Source organism: Lactuca serriola, chromosome 7 (assembly GCF_051521515.1).
Source record: "Lactuca serriola cultivar US96UC23 chromosome 7, Lser_US96UC23_V15, whole genome shotgun sequence".
Classification (NCBI taxonomy): domain Eukaryota; kingdom Viridiplantae; phylum Streptophyta; class Magnoliopsida; order Asterales; family Asteraceae; genus Lactuca; species Lactuca serriola.
This window is the reverse complement of record NC_136414.1, coordinates 14,578,018-14,591,690: the sequence shown is the minus strand read 5'-3', so window position 1 is coordinate 14,591,690 and position 13,673 is coordinate 14,578,018. Positions and strand designations below refer to the sequence as shown.

The 13,673-nt window shown below is 42.6% G+C and overlaps 1 long non-coding RNA gene across 2 annotated transcripts; it reads left to right on the top strand.

Moving 5' to 3' along the window:
• Positions 1-822: 822 nt before the first annotated feature.
• Positions 823-1,706, top strand: LOC145062848 (uncharacterized). 2 transcript variants are annotated; one of them, XR_013687748.1, is made up of 2 exons: positions 823-1,050; positions 1,435-1,706. It is a non-coding gene; the product is annotated as an uncharacterized LOC145062848 (long non-coding RNA). The 2 variants fall into 2 exon arrangements; XR_013687747.1 differs by having other exon boundaries at positions 1,322-1,706.
• Positions 1,707-13,673: the final 11,967 nt, after the last annotated feature.

Here is a 13,673-nt window from a genome sequence, read left to right as displayed (position 1 = left end):
AGGAGCCGGCGCGGTAGCGGTACGTCACACACATGCTTTGCTTTCCGCATCATGAGATCCTCCTGGGAAGTTGTACGCTGACACGTTAATGTTTTATAAAAATGTTTCTAGATATGCAGTATCTTTTGTGAAATGATATCATCGTTGAACCTTTTATTTTTAATGTTTTGTCGTGTAGTTTTTTTTAAAATGAAATTTGTGGCTAGTATTTTTGGGATGTTACAAGTTGGTATCAGAGCCCTGGTTTGAGGGATTCGGACTCACCTTTGGGGGTGTCTGAACTCAAATCAAGGGATTAAAAGATTTTCCAAAAAGAAATGTTTTCTAAGAATAAAAAAAGGGGTTTTGAGAAAGAACGAAGTGTGTGATGTGCGCAACCGGCCAAGCTCAAGTAAGTATTCCCCAAAGTACCCATACAAGCTTATGTTGTGTTTATCAGTTTCAGTAGAACAGCATGCTAGAATAGGACTAAGGATCTAGGAGTGATGCCTTATGTGCTTCAGTGTATGAAAATTGCATGCTAGAATTGAGTAGACGGCAGTAGGATAGCTTGTTAGGTTATGCCTGATAGTATGAGTTTAGCTCTGTATGCTAGTTCAGTTTCTCTCTATGAGGGCGGATTTGCTTGAGATTGTTCCCTTAGTTCGAATGCTGCTTGCTTTGTGCTTTGTGGGACTCTGAGTGGTGGGAGTTAGCCATTAGGTGAATACGTCATGTCACATGTGATCAGGGTTGAATAATCTTAGGGGCTGTTTGATACTGAGCTGACTGGGTCCGGGTCAACAATTTTGGCTGATTCGGTCCGGTCAGCCTGTTTGGTAAAGCCCAAAAGTGCTGATTCGGTCGGTAATAACTGACCCCAAGGTATGACCGGGTCCTTGATCAGATTGCAACTGACTCGGTCCTAGGGATTACTTCACATATTTGCCCTTTGCCCTTTTCCCTAATACAGTCGATCATAAAAATCACAGAACACACCACGCGCCTTCCATTGAAATTGCTCACACCCTTCCTGTGTCACCATCTCTGCCTCATCATCGTCTTTCTCAGGTAAGCAACAAAACCTCCTCGGTTTTTTATGTTCCTTCTCTGAATAGATGCAGAAACATGGTTCTGTGTTTTTTTTTTCTGCTAAGAAACGCCTCAAGATCTTCTTCTTCTTCTTCTTCTTCTTCTTCTTCTTCTTGGTTTTGATTTTCTTTTTTCTTCCGTTAATTGTTGATGCAGAACCTAGCCTCTGTTTTTTTTTTCTGGTTCTTGGATTTGAATGGATTTGAATGTATACTTATCAATTCGATTGTCTTGAACTTGAATTTGATAGTTCAGAAGTTAAGCAGTGAAGCTTGAAAAGTTTCATGAGCAGTGATCTTTTGGGAGGTCTTATGAATTCAGGTTTTTTCTAAAGGTTTAATACCTATTTTCATTAAACTATAGGCAATGAAGAAGATGTCAAACGAGCTCAAAAGGAGAAGTGGTGAGGTTTATGGATATTGAATATTGTTCAAGGATATTGATGTATTGACTAAAGTATTATATGATGATAAAACACAGCCCGAGAACATAAACTCTACAACTAGTAGCAGATCAAAAGCCATTGTAAAACCTCACCTCCCCATTGCATAACTTTTGCCCTTTTTCTATTTTTATTTTGTCTGTAGTGTTTCAAGTGTAAATGACTCTATGATCATTATCTTTTTATGCATCAATAGCGAATTACTTTGTGAAATTTGCATTTAAAGCTTATAATATAGTGTAAATTGTAATGGATAAACTCTAAAAGGAACTTGATTGGATTAAAAACCCACATATTTTTTTTGGATAAATGATTAATTATAATTGTTTTTATAAAAAAAAAAAGTAATGTTATAAGTTAAATGGTAAATCATAAAGAAATTATTATAAAAAAAATATTGTTTGAGGGTAATATAGTCATTTTTCACAATCAGTCAGTTACAAAATCAAACAAGTTTCAGTTAGAAGTTAACCCAGTCAGAACTTCTAACTCAGTCAGCTTTTAACCCAGTCAGGTCTAACCCAGTCAGCAACTATCAAACGACCCCTTAGAGTGCTGGATTTGGCCCTATTGCGCAGCTCTCGTTTGAGTCTAACCGTTGTAGGGACGAGTCTGTTACTCGAAGGATTATCCGAGCCTCACCACATGTGGTGGTATTCAGGTAATGGTTAATTGGCATTACTAGGAGGCCTTCAGCAGCTGAGGACCTGGTAGGGTGGGGCCTGAGATTTCCCTAGGGCAATCCTAGGATGAGTATAGCGGTGATCAGCAGTAGTGGAAGGGATCTGGTGGAGTCGAGGCAGTCCTTGAAGAAGGTATGGATAGATGTGGAAGGTAGTATGGGCCCGTACTACTGAAAGCAGAGGATCCGTACCCGAACCAAGGAATGCCAAGATAAGACCAGAGAACTTGTAAGTAGTTGTGATCCCTCAAGAAGTATCGGTATCACTAATGATTGTTATTATGTATTGCAGAATGGTGGTACTATGATCGAGGCCGATAGATGGCGGTTCGGGAGAAGGGTCAGGTTCGGGATCAGGTTCCGAGCCAGTGGATGAGGGACTACGCGAGTTCATCGCATCAGAGATCATCAGGGGTATCCTTGAGTCGACCCCCATTATCTTCGGGTTGATCAAGGAGGGGATCATCGAGTTTATGGAAGATCGCCTTCGGGTATTCAGGAGCGACATGACATTTGGCCAGTTGGGATCTCGCACACTGTCCTTTAAGGACTTTCGGGGCAGTGGTGCGCCGGATTTTCATGGGGCGAAAGACCCCATTGCCGCCAGACGATGGATTGCAGACATCGAGTCTGCACGGTTGACTAGCTTCTGCCCCGAGGGGTCGAAGGTGAGGTATGCAGCAGGGTGTTTATGAGACCGAGCTCGAGACTGGTGGGAGTCAGTGGGTGACTCGTTGGGAGCCTCAGCGATCGAGGCTATGACCTGGTCGAACTTTGTGACCAGATTCAGGGCAGAGTTTGCGCCGGTTTTCGAGCTTCAGCAGCTGGCCAGGGAGTTTTTTTGACATGAGGCAGACGACAGAGACTGTGGTGGAGATCACCGCCAAGTTCCGGGAGAGGGTGTTGTTGGTGCCTCAATATGCGGGTGATGAGGACATGATGAGGACCCGCTATCATGACATGCTCCGAGCTGATATATGGGAGCACGTTAGTTTTTCAGCTTGCCCCAACTTGGACTCCATGATTGCCAGGGCGAGGGAGAGGGAGATAGATTTGGAGCACATCCGGAAATGGAAGGCAGAAGAGGGACAGTAAGGAGGGGCTTCGGGGAAGAAGCCCAAGGGATCAGATTTAGGGCCGAAAGGCCAACAGGGACGGGGTCGCTGCAGGAAATGCAGCAAGACGCACGAGGGGGCGTGCAGGTTGGGATCATCAGGCTGCTATAAGTGCGGCAAGTCTGGACACTATAGCAAGGATTGCACTGCTCCGGCAGTAGTTATTCAGACGACTAAGTTGTTGTGTTTCCACTGCAACCAGAGGGGCCACAAGAAGGCCAATTGCCCCCAGTTGACAGTTGCAGCACCAGTGAAGGCGCTAGCTCCAGCGACCCTGCGGATCACAGATGGCCGGCAGGGCAAGGCAGAGGCTCCAGTGGTGAGGAGTCGGGCATTTCAGCTGACCGCCGAGGAGGCACGCGCAGCACCCGATGTGGTGACGGGTATGATTCTTCCCTCTCATTTATTTATATGATGTTATGATATTGATATGTGCTCGGTATATGTATATATATGTGCTAGGATCGTTCCATGTGAACGATATCCCAGTCCAGGTGTTGTTCGACTCGGGTGCTACCCGATCGTTTGTTTCCCTTGCGCTTAGCAAAAAGTTCACTGAGTCTTCGGGCATGTTGGATTGCCCTTTGGAGGTGGAGATTTCTGACGATCGATCAATGCGAGCGTCATCAGTGTTAAGAGATTGTGTTCTGAGGTTATTCGAGGAGCGCTATTTGGTGGATCTGGTTCCCATTCCGTTGCGTGGGAACAAAGTGATTATAGGGATGGATTGGTTGAGCCCTAATGGGTTGGTGATAGATTGCGCACAGCAGCTAGTGCGAGTCAGGGCCCAAGTGGGGGAGAGTTAGTGATTCATGGCGAGAGGCCGCAGTGTGGACCCACAGTATGTTCAGCAGCGAGGGCTTGACGCTACCTTCAGCAGGGATGCACAGGATACGTTGTGTACGTGATGGATACCCGGGAGGCGGGTAAGGCGACAGTGAGCAAGGTTCCGGTGGTGCGAGATTTCGCAGATGTTTTCCCAGAGGAGCTTCCTGGGATACCTCCGGAGCGACATGTGGAGTTCAGGATTGACCTCGTTCTTGGTGCGGCTCCGATAGCCAATGCACCGTATCGGTTGGCTCCTCCTGAGATGCAGGAGTTGTCTACGCAGCTGTAGGAGCTGCTAGACAAGGGATTCATTAGACCGAGCAGTTCACCTTGGGGAGCCCCGATTCTGTTTGTGAAGAAGAAGGACGGGTCGCATCGGATGTGTATAGATTATCGGGAGCTGAACAAGGTAACGGTGAAGAACCGTTACCCACTCACGAGAATTGATGACCTCTTTGACCAGCTTCAGGGAGCATCTTGGTTCTCGAAGATTAACTTGCGCTCGGGTTATCATCAGATGAGGGTCAGAGAGGAGGATGCAAAGAAGACCGCGTTTCGGACGCGCTATGGCCATTATGAGTTCGTGGTGATGCTGTTTGGGCTCACCAATGCTCCTGCCGCATTCATGGACCTCATGAACCACGTATGCAGACCGATGCTGGATCGGTCTGTGATAGTTTTCATCGATGACATCTTGGTTTATTCCAAGACACAAGAAGAGCATGAAGAGCATCTGAGAGAGGTTTTGGAGACCCTGAGGAGGGAGAGCTTGTATGCCAAGTTCTCCAAGTGTGAGTTTTGGTTACGCGATGTGCAATTTCTCGGACACCTTGTCAACCAGAACGGGATTCTGGTCAACCTGGCCAAGGTCGAGGCCGTGATGAGATGGGAGGTTCCAAAGTCTCCATCCGAGATTCGGAGCTTCCTGGGATTAGCAGGCTATTATCGGAGATTCGTTCAGGATTTCTCCAAGATAGTTGTACCCCTGACACAACTGACGAAGAAGGCCGTAGTCTTTCGGTGGGGACCCGAGTAGCAGGTTGCTTTTGAGACGCTGAGACAGAGATTGTGCGAGGCGCCAATCTTAGCCCTGCCAGAGGGTGTAGAGGATTTTGTGGTTTACTGCGACACGTCCATTTCAGGGTTGGGCGCGGTATTGATGCAGAGGGGGCATGTCATTGTCTATGCTTCGAGGCAGCTCAAGCCTCATGAGGCGAACTACCCGACACATGATTTGGAGTTGGGGGCAGTTGTTTTCGCCCTCAAGATTTGGCGACATTACCTCTATGGAGTCCGGTGTACCATATACACATACCATAAGAGTTTGATGTACCTTATGGATCCGCCGAATCTGAACATGAGGCAGCGTCGATGGTTAGATGTGGTGAAGGATTATGATTGCGAGATCCTTTTGATGGGTTTTAGCCATAAGAACTTTCCTATGTGCGCATGCAAAACCCTAATTCTTGGATCTAGGCTTTCTAATTAAACATGCTTTGAATCCAAGACTTCTAATGGCTAATTAGGTTAAATAACAACATTGAAACAGATCTAGAACCATACCTTTGAGTTCCTTGTTGACCTTGTTGTCTTGGAGCTTCTAGAGTCACAATTGTCATTCCTCTAATGGCTTACAAACACCAATAGCAATAAAGATGATTTAGGAGAGAGGAGAGGGGAGGAAATTGGCCAGGGTTTCTATGCTTTAGATGAAGTGTCGATTTCCCTTGCCCATGGGGTCTATTTATACTTGTAGACTCCTTAAGGGTTACAACCTAAACCCTAATTGGATAATCTTCTCTTAAGGCTATCCAAATCCTTTCTATAGATAACTCCTTGGACGATTTTGAAGCTATCCTAGCTTCTAGAATCCGTCCCTAGTATATCTACATGGATTTACAGTCTAAAGCTTAACTATCAAACAATTGACAGTTTATACCCTCTTATTTAATTAATCTCTTTAAGTCACCAAATTAATTCTAATTAATTCTATGAATTATATTAATCAAATAACAATATATTATTCTTTAATAATATTTACTCTCTCTTAATAAATCATCCTATCAAGTTGCTATGGTGAAGGCAACCCAAAAGGACCATGCACAACCGGGTCAAATACTTGCCTAATATAGTTGCAGCCTTGGACACTATTCCAACAGTCTCCCACTTGGATATGTCTAGTAACTATATGCACAAGTACAATTCGGTTTGCAATCGTAGCTCTCAAAGACGCTGTCAAACTCTGATCTAATCAATCTTGTCCTTTAGATAAGGGATCGTACATTCCTCTGTTAGATATCATGCTGACAATCCTATGGAATGGTTAGTCAAGCATTTAGGTTTCTCGATCTCTGATTTATTCGACATAGAACTTAATCGGACACATCAATTCAGTTCTGACTGGGCCCGGCACATAAGTCAAATCAAATCATCGAGCGGCCGAGATATCGCTTTTACCTCCTTAGATAAAAGTTACAGATAAACTTCGACTTATATGCATTTACTTATTCATTAACCAACTATACACAACAATGCGTTTTATAACACCGAGTTACTGATGCGTTTTCGCATTATCAATGTACAATCAATTAACAAATAGCAAACCATATATCTAGGTTTTAAGACTATATGATATTATCGTCTTGCGATCACCCTTTTATATCATATTCCATAAGGTGATTCCAGCAAGCGCGGGTTTGTTCCAATGCTCAAAACTAGTTCATAAGCACTCATGAACGTTGCAGCAACCCTTTGCTATGTCTAACACCATTTAGACAATCTACACACCAATTCATGACAATCTTCATTCATATCTACTTCCAACATATGAACGATTGTGGTCAATTTGAACAATTCGATTATTCCTAATAAACTCAATTATTCTGGAAGTCAAAACATGCAAAGTGAAACAATAGCTAAACAATTAACATAAGATAGTAACATTACTTATAAATAAAACTCCTTTATTTAATCATCAAATGTTAATTACATTTATCTATTACACGTTTCTAATACTATCTAATCTATGCTAATATCATCCTTCAGCCCAATACTCCTAGCATGCTGCAAGTGCTTAACCCTACTCAGTCCCTTCGTAAGCGGATCTGCTGAGTTATCTTCTGATGATATCCTCTTCACTACGAGTTGTCCCTCTTCTACACGATGTCTAATGAAGTGATATTTTCTGTCGATATGTCTTGATCTACCATGATCCCTCGGTTCCTTGGTCAAGGCAACCGCTCCTTCATTATCACAGAAAATCTCCATGGGCTCCTTTATGGCAGTTACTACTCCAAGATCACCGATGAAGTTCTTTAGCCATATTGCCTCCTTCGACGCTTCGCTCGCTGCAATGTACTCTGATTCGCACGTTGAATCAGCTATGGTTTCCTGTTTGGAACTCTTCCATGTCACTGCTCCTCCATTTAGGGTAAAAACCCAGCCCGACTGCGAACGGTAGTTGTCCCTGTCGGTCTGAAAACTGGCGTCACTATACCCTCGCACCTTCAAGTCATCACTCCCTCCGAGGACTAAGAACCATTCCTTCGTTCTCCGAAGGTACTTAAGGATATTCTTCACCACAATCCAATGTGCTCTGCCAGGGTTCCCTTGATATCTACTAACCATGCTCAAAGCGAAGGCTACATCAGGGCGAGTACAAGTCATAGCGTACATGACTGAGCCAACTGCGGAAGCATATGGTACTCGGCTCATTTCTGCTATTTCAGCTTCGGTACTCGGACTTTGAGTCTTACTCAACTTGGCATTACTTTGTATCGGTAATTCTCCCTTCTTCGAGTTTTCCATACTAAAACGTTTTAGTACCTTCTCTAAGTAAGTGTTCTGACTAAGTCCTATTAGTCTCTTACTTCTTTCTCTCACTATCCTTATTCCCAAAATATAAGAAGCCTCTCCGAGGTCCTTCATAGGGAAGCACTTCCCGAGCCAGGACTTAACCTCCTGCAGAGTCGGGATGTTGTTTCCTATGAGTAATATGTCATCGACATATAGAACGAGGAAGCTTACTATACTCCCATTGGCTTTGACATATACACATGACTCATCTTCGCTTCGTACAAATCCAAACTCTTTGACTTTCTCATCGAAGCAAAGATTCCATCTGCGAGACGCTTGCTTAAGTCCATAAATGGACTTCTCAAGCTTACACACTCTATTCGAATGCTGCGGATCCACAAACCCCTCTGGATGAGCCATGTAAACATCCTCAGCCAACTTTCCGTTAAGGAAAGCGGTCTTGACATCCATTTGCCAAATCTCATAATCATGAAATGCGGCAATTGCTAGCATCACTCTAATAGATTTTATCTTCACAACTGGTGAGAAGGTCTCATCATAGTCAACTCCGGGAGTTTGAGTAAAGCCCTTTGCAACCAATCGTGCTTTATTTGTGTGTACTTTTCCATCCACGTCGGTCTTCTTCTTGAAGATCCATTTGCACCCAACGGTCTTACGTCCGGGCACATAATCAACCAAATTCCAAACTTGGTTGTCATACATGGATTGGATCTCGCTATCCATTGCCTCTTTCCACTTCGCAGACTCCGGGTCTGCCATGGCTTCCTTATAGCTATTAGGTTCATCAAGATTTATTAGTGTACTATCACTAATATACGTGTCCCCTTCGGTAGTAATATGAAAACCATAAAACTGGGGATGAACTCTAACTCTATTGGAACGTCTAAGAGGTAAGGACTCGTCAATCGGTTCAACCGGAGTTTCCTCCTCGGGTTGAGTGCCAGCGGTAGAGGTTCCTTCATCTATCGACTCTTGAATCTCTTCAAGCTCGATTTGCCTCCCACTGTCTCCTTGGCCTATGAGTTCTCGCTCTCGGAAAACTCCTCTCCTCGCAACAAAGACAACATTGTCCTTCGGTCTATAGAAGAGATATCCAAAGGATGTCTGCGGGTAGCCGATGAAAATACATCGCTCACTTCGAGGTTCGAGCTTGTCGTGAGTATCTCGTCTTACGAAAGCCTCGCAACCCCAAACCTTGATATGTGCCAACGAGGGAGCTTTCCCTGTCCACATCTCGTGAGGTGTTTTGGCAACCTTCTTGGTAGGGACTCGGTTAAGGATATGGGCGACAGTTTCTAAGGCATACCCCCAGAAAGAGATAGGTAGTGAAGCACGACTCATCATAGAGCGGACCATATCCAATAAGGTTCGATTACGCCTTTCTGCCACACCATTCAACTGCGGTTTCCTAGGAGGCGTCAATTGCGAAACTATTCCACACTCCTTGAGATAATCGTGGAATTCAAGACTTAGGTACTCTCCTCCTCGATCGGATCGAAGCATCTTGATTTTCCTGCCCAATTGATTCTCCACTTCATTCTTGAACTCTTTGAACTTTTCAAAGGTTTCTGACTTTTGCTTGATTAAATAGATATACCCATATCTACTATAATCATCGGTGAAAGTCACGTAGAAGCGGTTTCCATCCTTCGTGGTTGATCTAAATGGTCCACATACATTGGTATGTATTAGGTCCAATAGACCCTCACCCCTTTCACATGTACTTGTGAAGGGTGACTTAGTCATCTTTCCAAGTAAACAATAATCGCATGTGTCATCTTCCCTAAGGTCGAATGACTCCAACACTCCATCCTTTTGGAGTTGGGCTATGCGTTTCTTGTTGACATGTCCAAGGCGACAATGCCACAAGGATGCTTTATCCATACTAGTGGATGAATCTATATTCAAAACATCATTTCCTAAGTTATCAATAATCATAACAGTTTCATATATTCCATTACATGGTATAGCTTCAAAGTAAAAGACACCATTTAGATAAGCCAAAATAGAACCATTCTCATTATTAAAAGAAAATCTAAATCCTTGTCTATATAAACCATGAAATGAAATGATGTTTCTAGCCATTTCTGGCGAATAGCAACAATTGTTCAAATCTAAACACAAATTATTCCTAAGCACTAAAGAATACACTCCAATCTTGGTCACAGGCGACAATCTTCTGTTCCCCATGATTAGATTGATTCTTCCTTGCTCCACATCCCTACTTCTTCTTAGTCCCTGCACATTAGAACAAATGTGGTAACCACAACCGGTATCAAGAACCCAAGAAATAGCATGATTAGAATTGTTAGATTTAAATGTGTATATACCTGCAAAAGATGGCTTGATCTTTCCTTCTTTGATCGCTTGCAGGTATTCTGGGCAGCTTCTCTTCCAATGTCCTATCTTGTGGCAGTGGTGGCACTCTGCCTCCTTCGGGTTAGGACAGGGCTTAGCGGGATCAACTTTGGTCCCACTAGAAGAGGCACCATCTCGGGCTTTAACCTTGCGATAGTTCTTCGATGAAGCTTTGCTCTTCTTTCCCTTTCCTTGACCAATAGCCAAGACAGGAGCAGTAGGCGGATTGGGAGTTGGTGCAACAGACTTGTCTTTGAAGTTGCTCTCAGCAACCCTCAAGAGACCTTGGAGTTTGCTTAGGGTGACCTCTTCTTTGTTCATGTGGTAGGTCATCCTAAATTGGTTGTACATCGGAGGCAAAGAGTGAAGCACCATGTCGATCGCCAAGTCTTCCCCAAAGTCAACATTTAACTTGCGAAGGCGGTTGACATATCTTTGCATCTTTTGCAGGTGCACGGTAAGAGACTCTCCATGACCCATCTTAGCGGAAATCATGTTGGTGAAAATCTCATAACGCTCTTGTCTCGCGTTTTGATGGTATCTCTCCAATAAGTCTTGATGCATCTCGTACGAGTACATGTCCTCGTAGGACTTTTGGAATTCGGAGTTCATGGTGGCAATCATGATGCAATGTACCTTCGTTGCATCTCGCTCATGAGTTTCAAAAGCGGTGATTTTAGCCGGAGTAGCAATTTCAGGGTTGATCTTCTCGAGCTTCTCATCGAGGACATACTCCTTATCCTCATAGCGGGCAATGGTGCGAATGTATCTTATCCATTCGCTAAAGTTCGTTCCATCGAAGGTGACCTTTTGGCAAAGGCTCATCAACGTGAAAGAACTAGCAACAGCGTTGTTAGCGTTCGACATCTACAAATAGAATGGACAAAGATAGATTAGAATAAGAATCCCTAATTATCACCCAATAAGAAAAATTAGGGCTAGGATCCAACAATAACATTTACATACTAGAAAAGGGATGCCGTAATCTAGCATGCAAATAAATTGAAGGTAAGTGAATGACGATTCACTAATTCTCCATCACAAAAACCTAAACTATCAGTCCTAAGTGTATTGAGAATTCCTAGGTTCGGATGAGATTCATTGAAACTATTCAATGTCATGTTTAAATCTCGATATGCTCCTCTTGTTTGTGACTGGGATACCGAGGATCACAAAGCGGATGTGAATTACCATGCAAATTCACATGGTGCCTTCATTGTAACGATCACCTATTCGATGTGCCGGTAAACCACACACGCTTCATCGAACTATGATAAACAATGAATCACCCTTTGCCACCTTTGCTTAGAACCAATTAGTGTGCCGATAAACCACACACGCTCCACTAACTTCTTAGCAAGGGTGCAAAGTGTAATTTCATGGGATTGCATCAATTCACTTTTCCTAAAGTAACTAAGATTGGGAAATTTTAAAATATGTGTAGTTACTTTGTATTACTTATTATACTTTTAATGAGAGGATGAGGTTGCCCTATCCTACCCGTTCGGCTAACGACCCTCCACCGATCAAGCAAGCGGTGGGTGTGAGTGTACACCCATTAAGCGTCATTTTATAGGCTGCAACCTTATACCCACCTTATAGATCGGCTTCGTGAATGAGGCCTACTAACGGTAAGACTAGCATTTAGTTATTCGTATATATATATATATATATATATATATATATATATATATTATTCTAGTAAAATCATATTAGTATAGGGTTGTATTTTAAACCTTTTAAAATCTAGGGTTTGAAATTTAAATTGTCTAAATTAAAACTTTTAATCACAAAATATAAATTTCAAAACTTGAGGACAAGTTTTAAACATTTAAAACATGGAGGATCAAATAACAAATAATTCCAATTAACAATTAATTTCCTAATTATCTATATTTGATTTATTCAAGATTGCTTGCAAGATAATTACCAAAATAATCAAAATAATTAATTAATTATCATATAAGGAAATTAAATATTTTATTAGTTGATAAATATCTTTAATTAGATCAAGATTATAGTCATATATATCAAACAATCGGATTAGGGTTGATCTAATATGATTAAGGTAAGTTTCCATAAGATAATTATGAAAAAATCCCGAATCTGGCCATTCCTGACGCCTGGACTCGCCGAGTACACAAAGGGACTCGCCGAGTCAGACCTACTCGCCGAGTCCATGACTCAGAAACCAAAAATCGAATTTTTCAGGTTTGTTTCAGTTAATCAAGCAACAATTTAATGAAAACCAAGCTAGGCTCTGATACCACTGATGGGTTTTAGCCATATGAACTTTCCTATGTGCGCATGCAAAACCCTAATGCTTGGATCTAGGCTTTCTAATTAAACATGCTTTGAATCCAAGACTTCTAATGGCTAATTAGGTTAAATAACAACATTAAAATAGATCTAGAACCATACCTTTGAGTTCCTTGTTGACCTTGTTGTCTTGGAGCTTCTAGAGTCACAATTGTCACTCCTCTAATGGCTTACAAACACCAATAGCAATAAAGATGATTTAGGAGAGAGGAAAGGGGAGGAAATTAGCCAGGGTTTCTATGCTTTAGATGAATTGTCGATTTCCCTTGCCCATGGGGTCTATTTATACTTGTAGACTCCTTAAGGGTTACAACCTAAACCCTAATTGGATAATCTTCTCTTAAGGCTATCCAAATCCTTTCTATAGATAACTCCTTGGACGATTTTGAAGCTATCCTAGCTTCTAGAATCCGTCCCTAGTATATCTACATGGATTTACAGTCTAAAGCTTAACTATCAAACAATTGACAGTTTATACCCTCTTATTTAATTAATCTCTTTAAGTCACCAAGTTAATTCTAATTAATTCTATGACTTATATTAATCAAATAACAATATATTATTCTTTAATAATATTTACTCTCTCTTAATAAATCATCCTATCAAGTTGCTATGGTGAAGGCAACCCAAAAGGACCATGCACAACCGGGTCAAATACTTGCCTAATATAGTTGCAGCCTTAGACACTATTCCAACACCTTTACCATCCGGGGATGGCCAATGTGGTGGTCGACGCGCTTAGCCGCAAGGCAACGCCACTCAGGGATATCTGTCTGAGGATGACAGTGGTAACTCCACTGTTAGTGCAGATTCGGGAGGCTCAGCGGGAGGCTATTAAGGAGGAACATCGGAAGAGCGAGCGTGTAGTGGGTCAGGTTTCCTCCTTCGATTATGATAGTCGAGGACTATTGACATTACACCGTAGGGTGTGGGTGCCGTATCACGGGGGCGTACGCCAGATCTTGATGGAGGAGGCGCACAAATCCCGATTCTCTATTCAGCCAGGGGCGACGAAGATGTATAGGGATCTTCGTCTAGATTA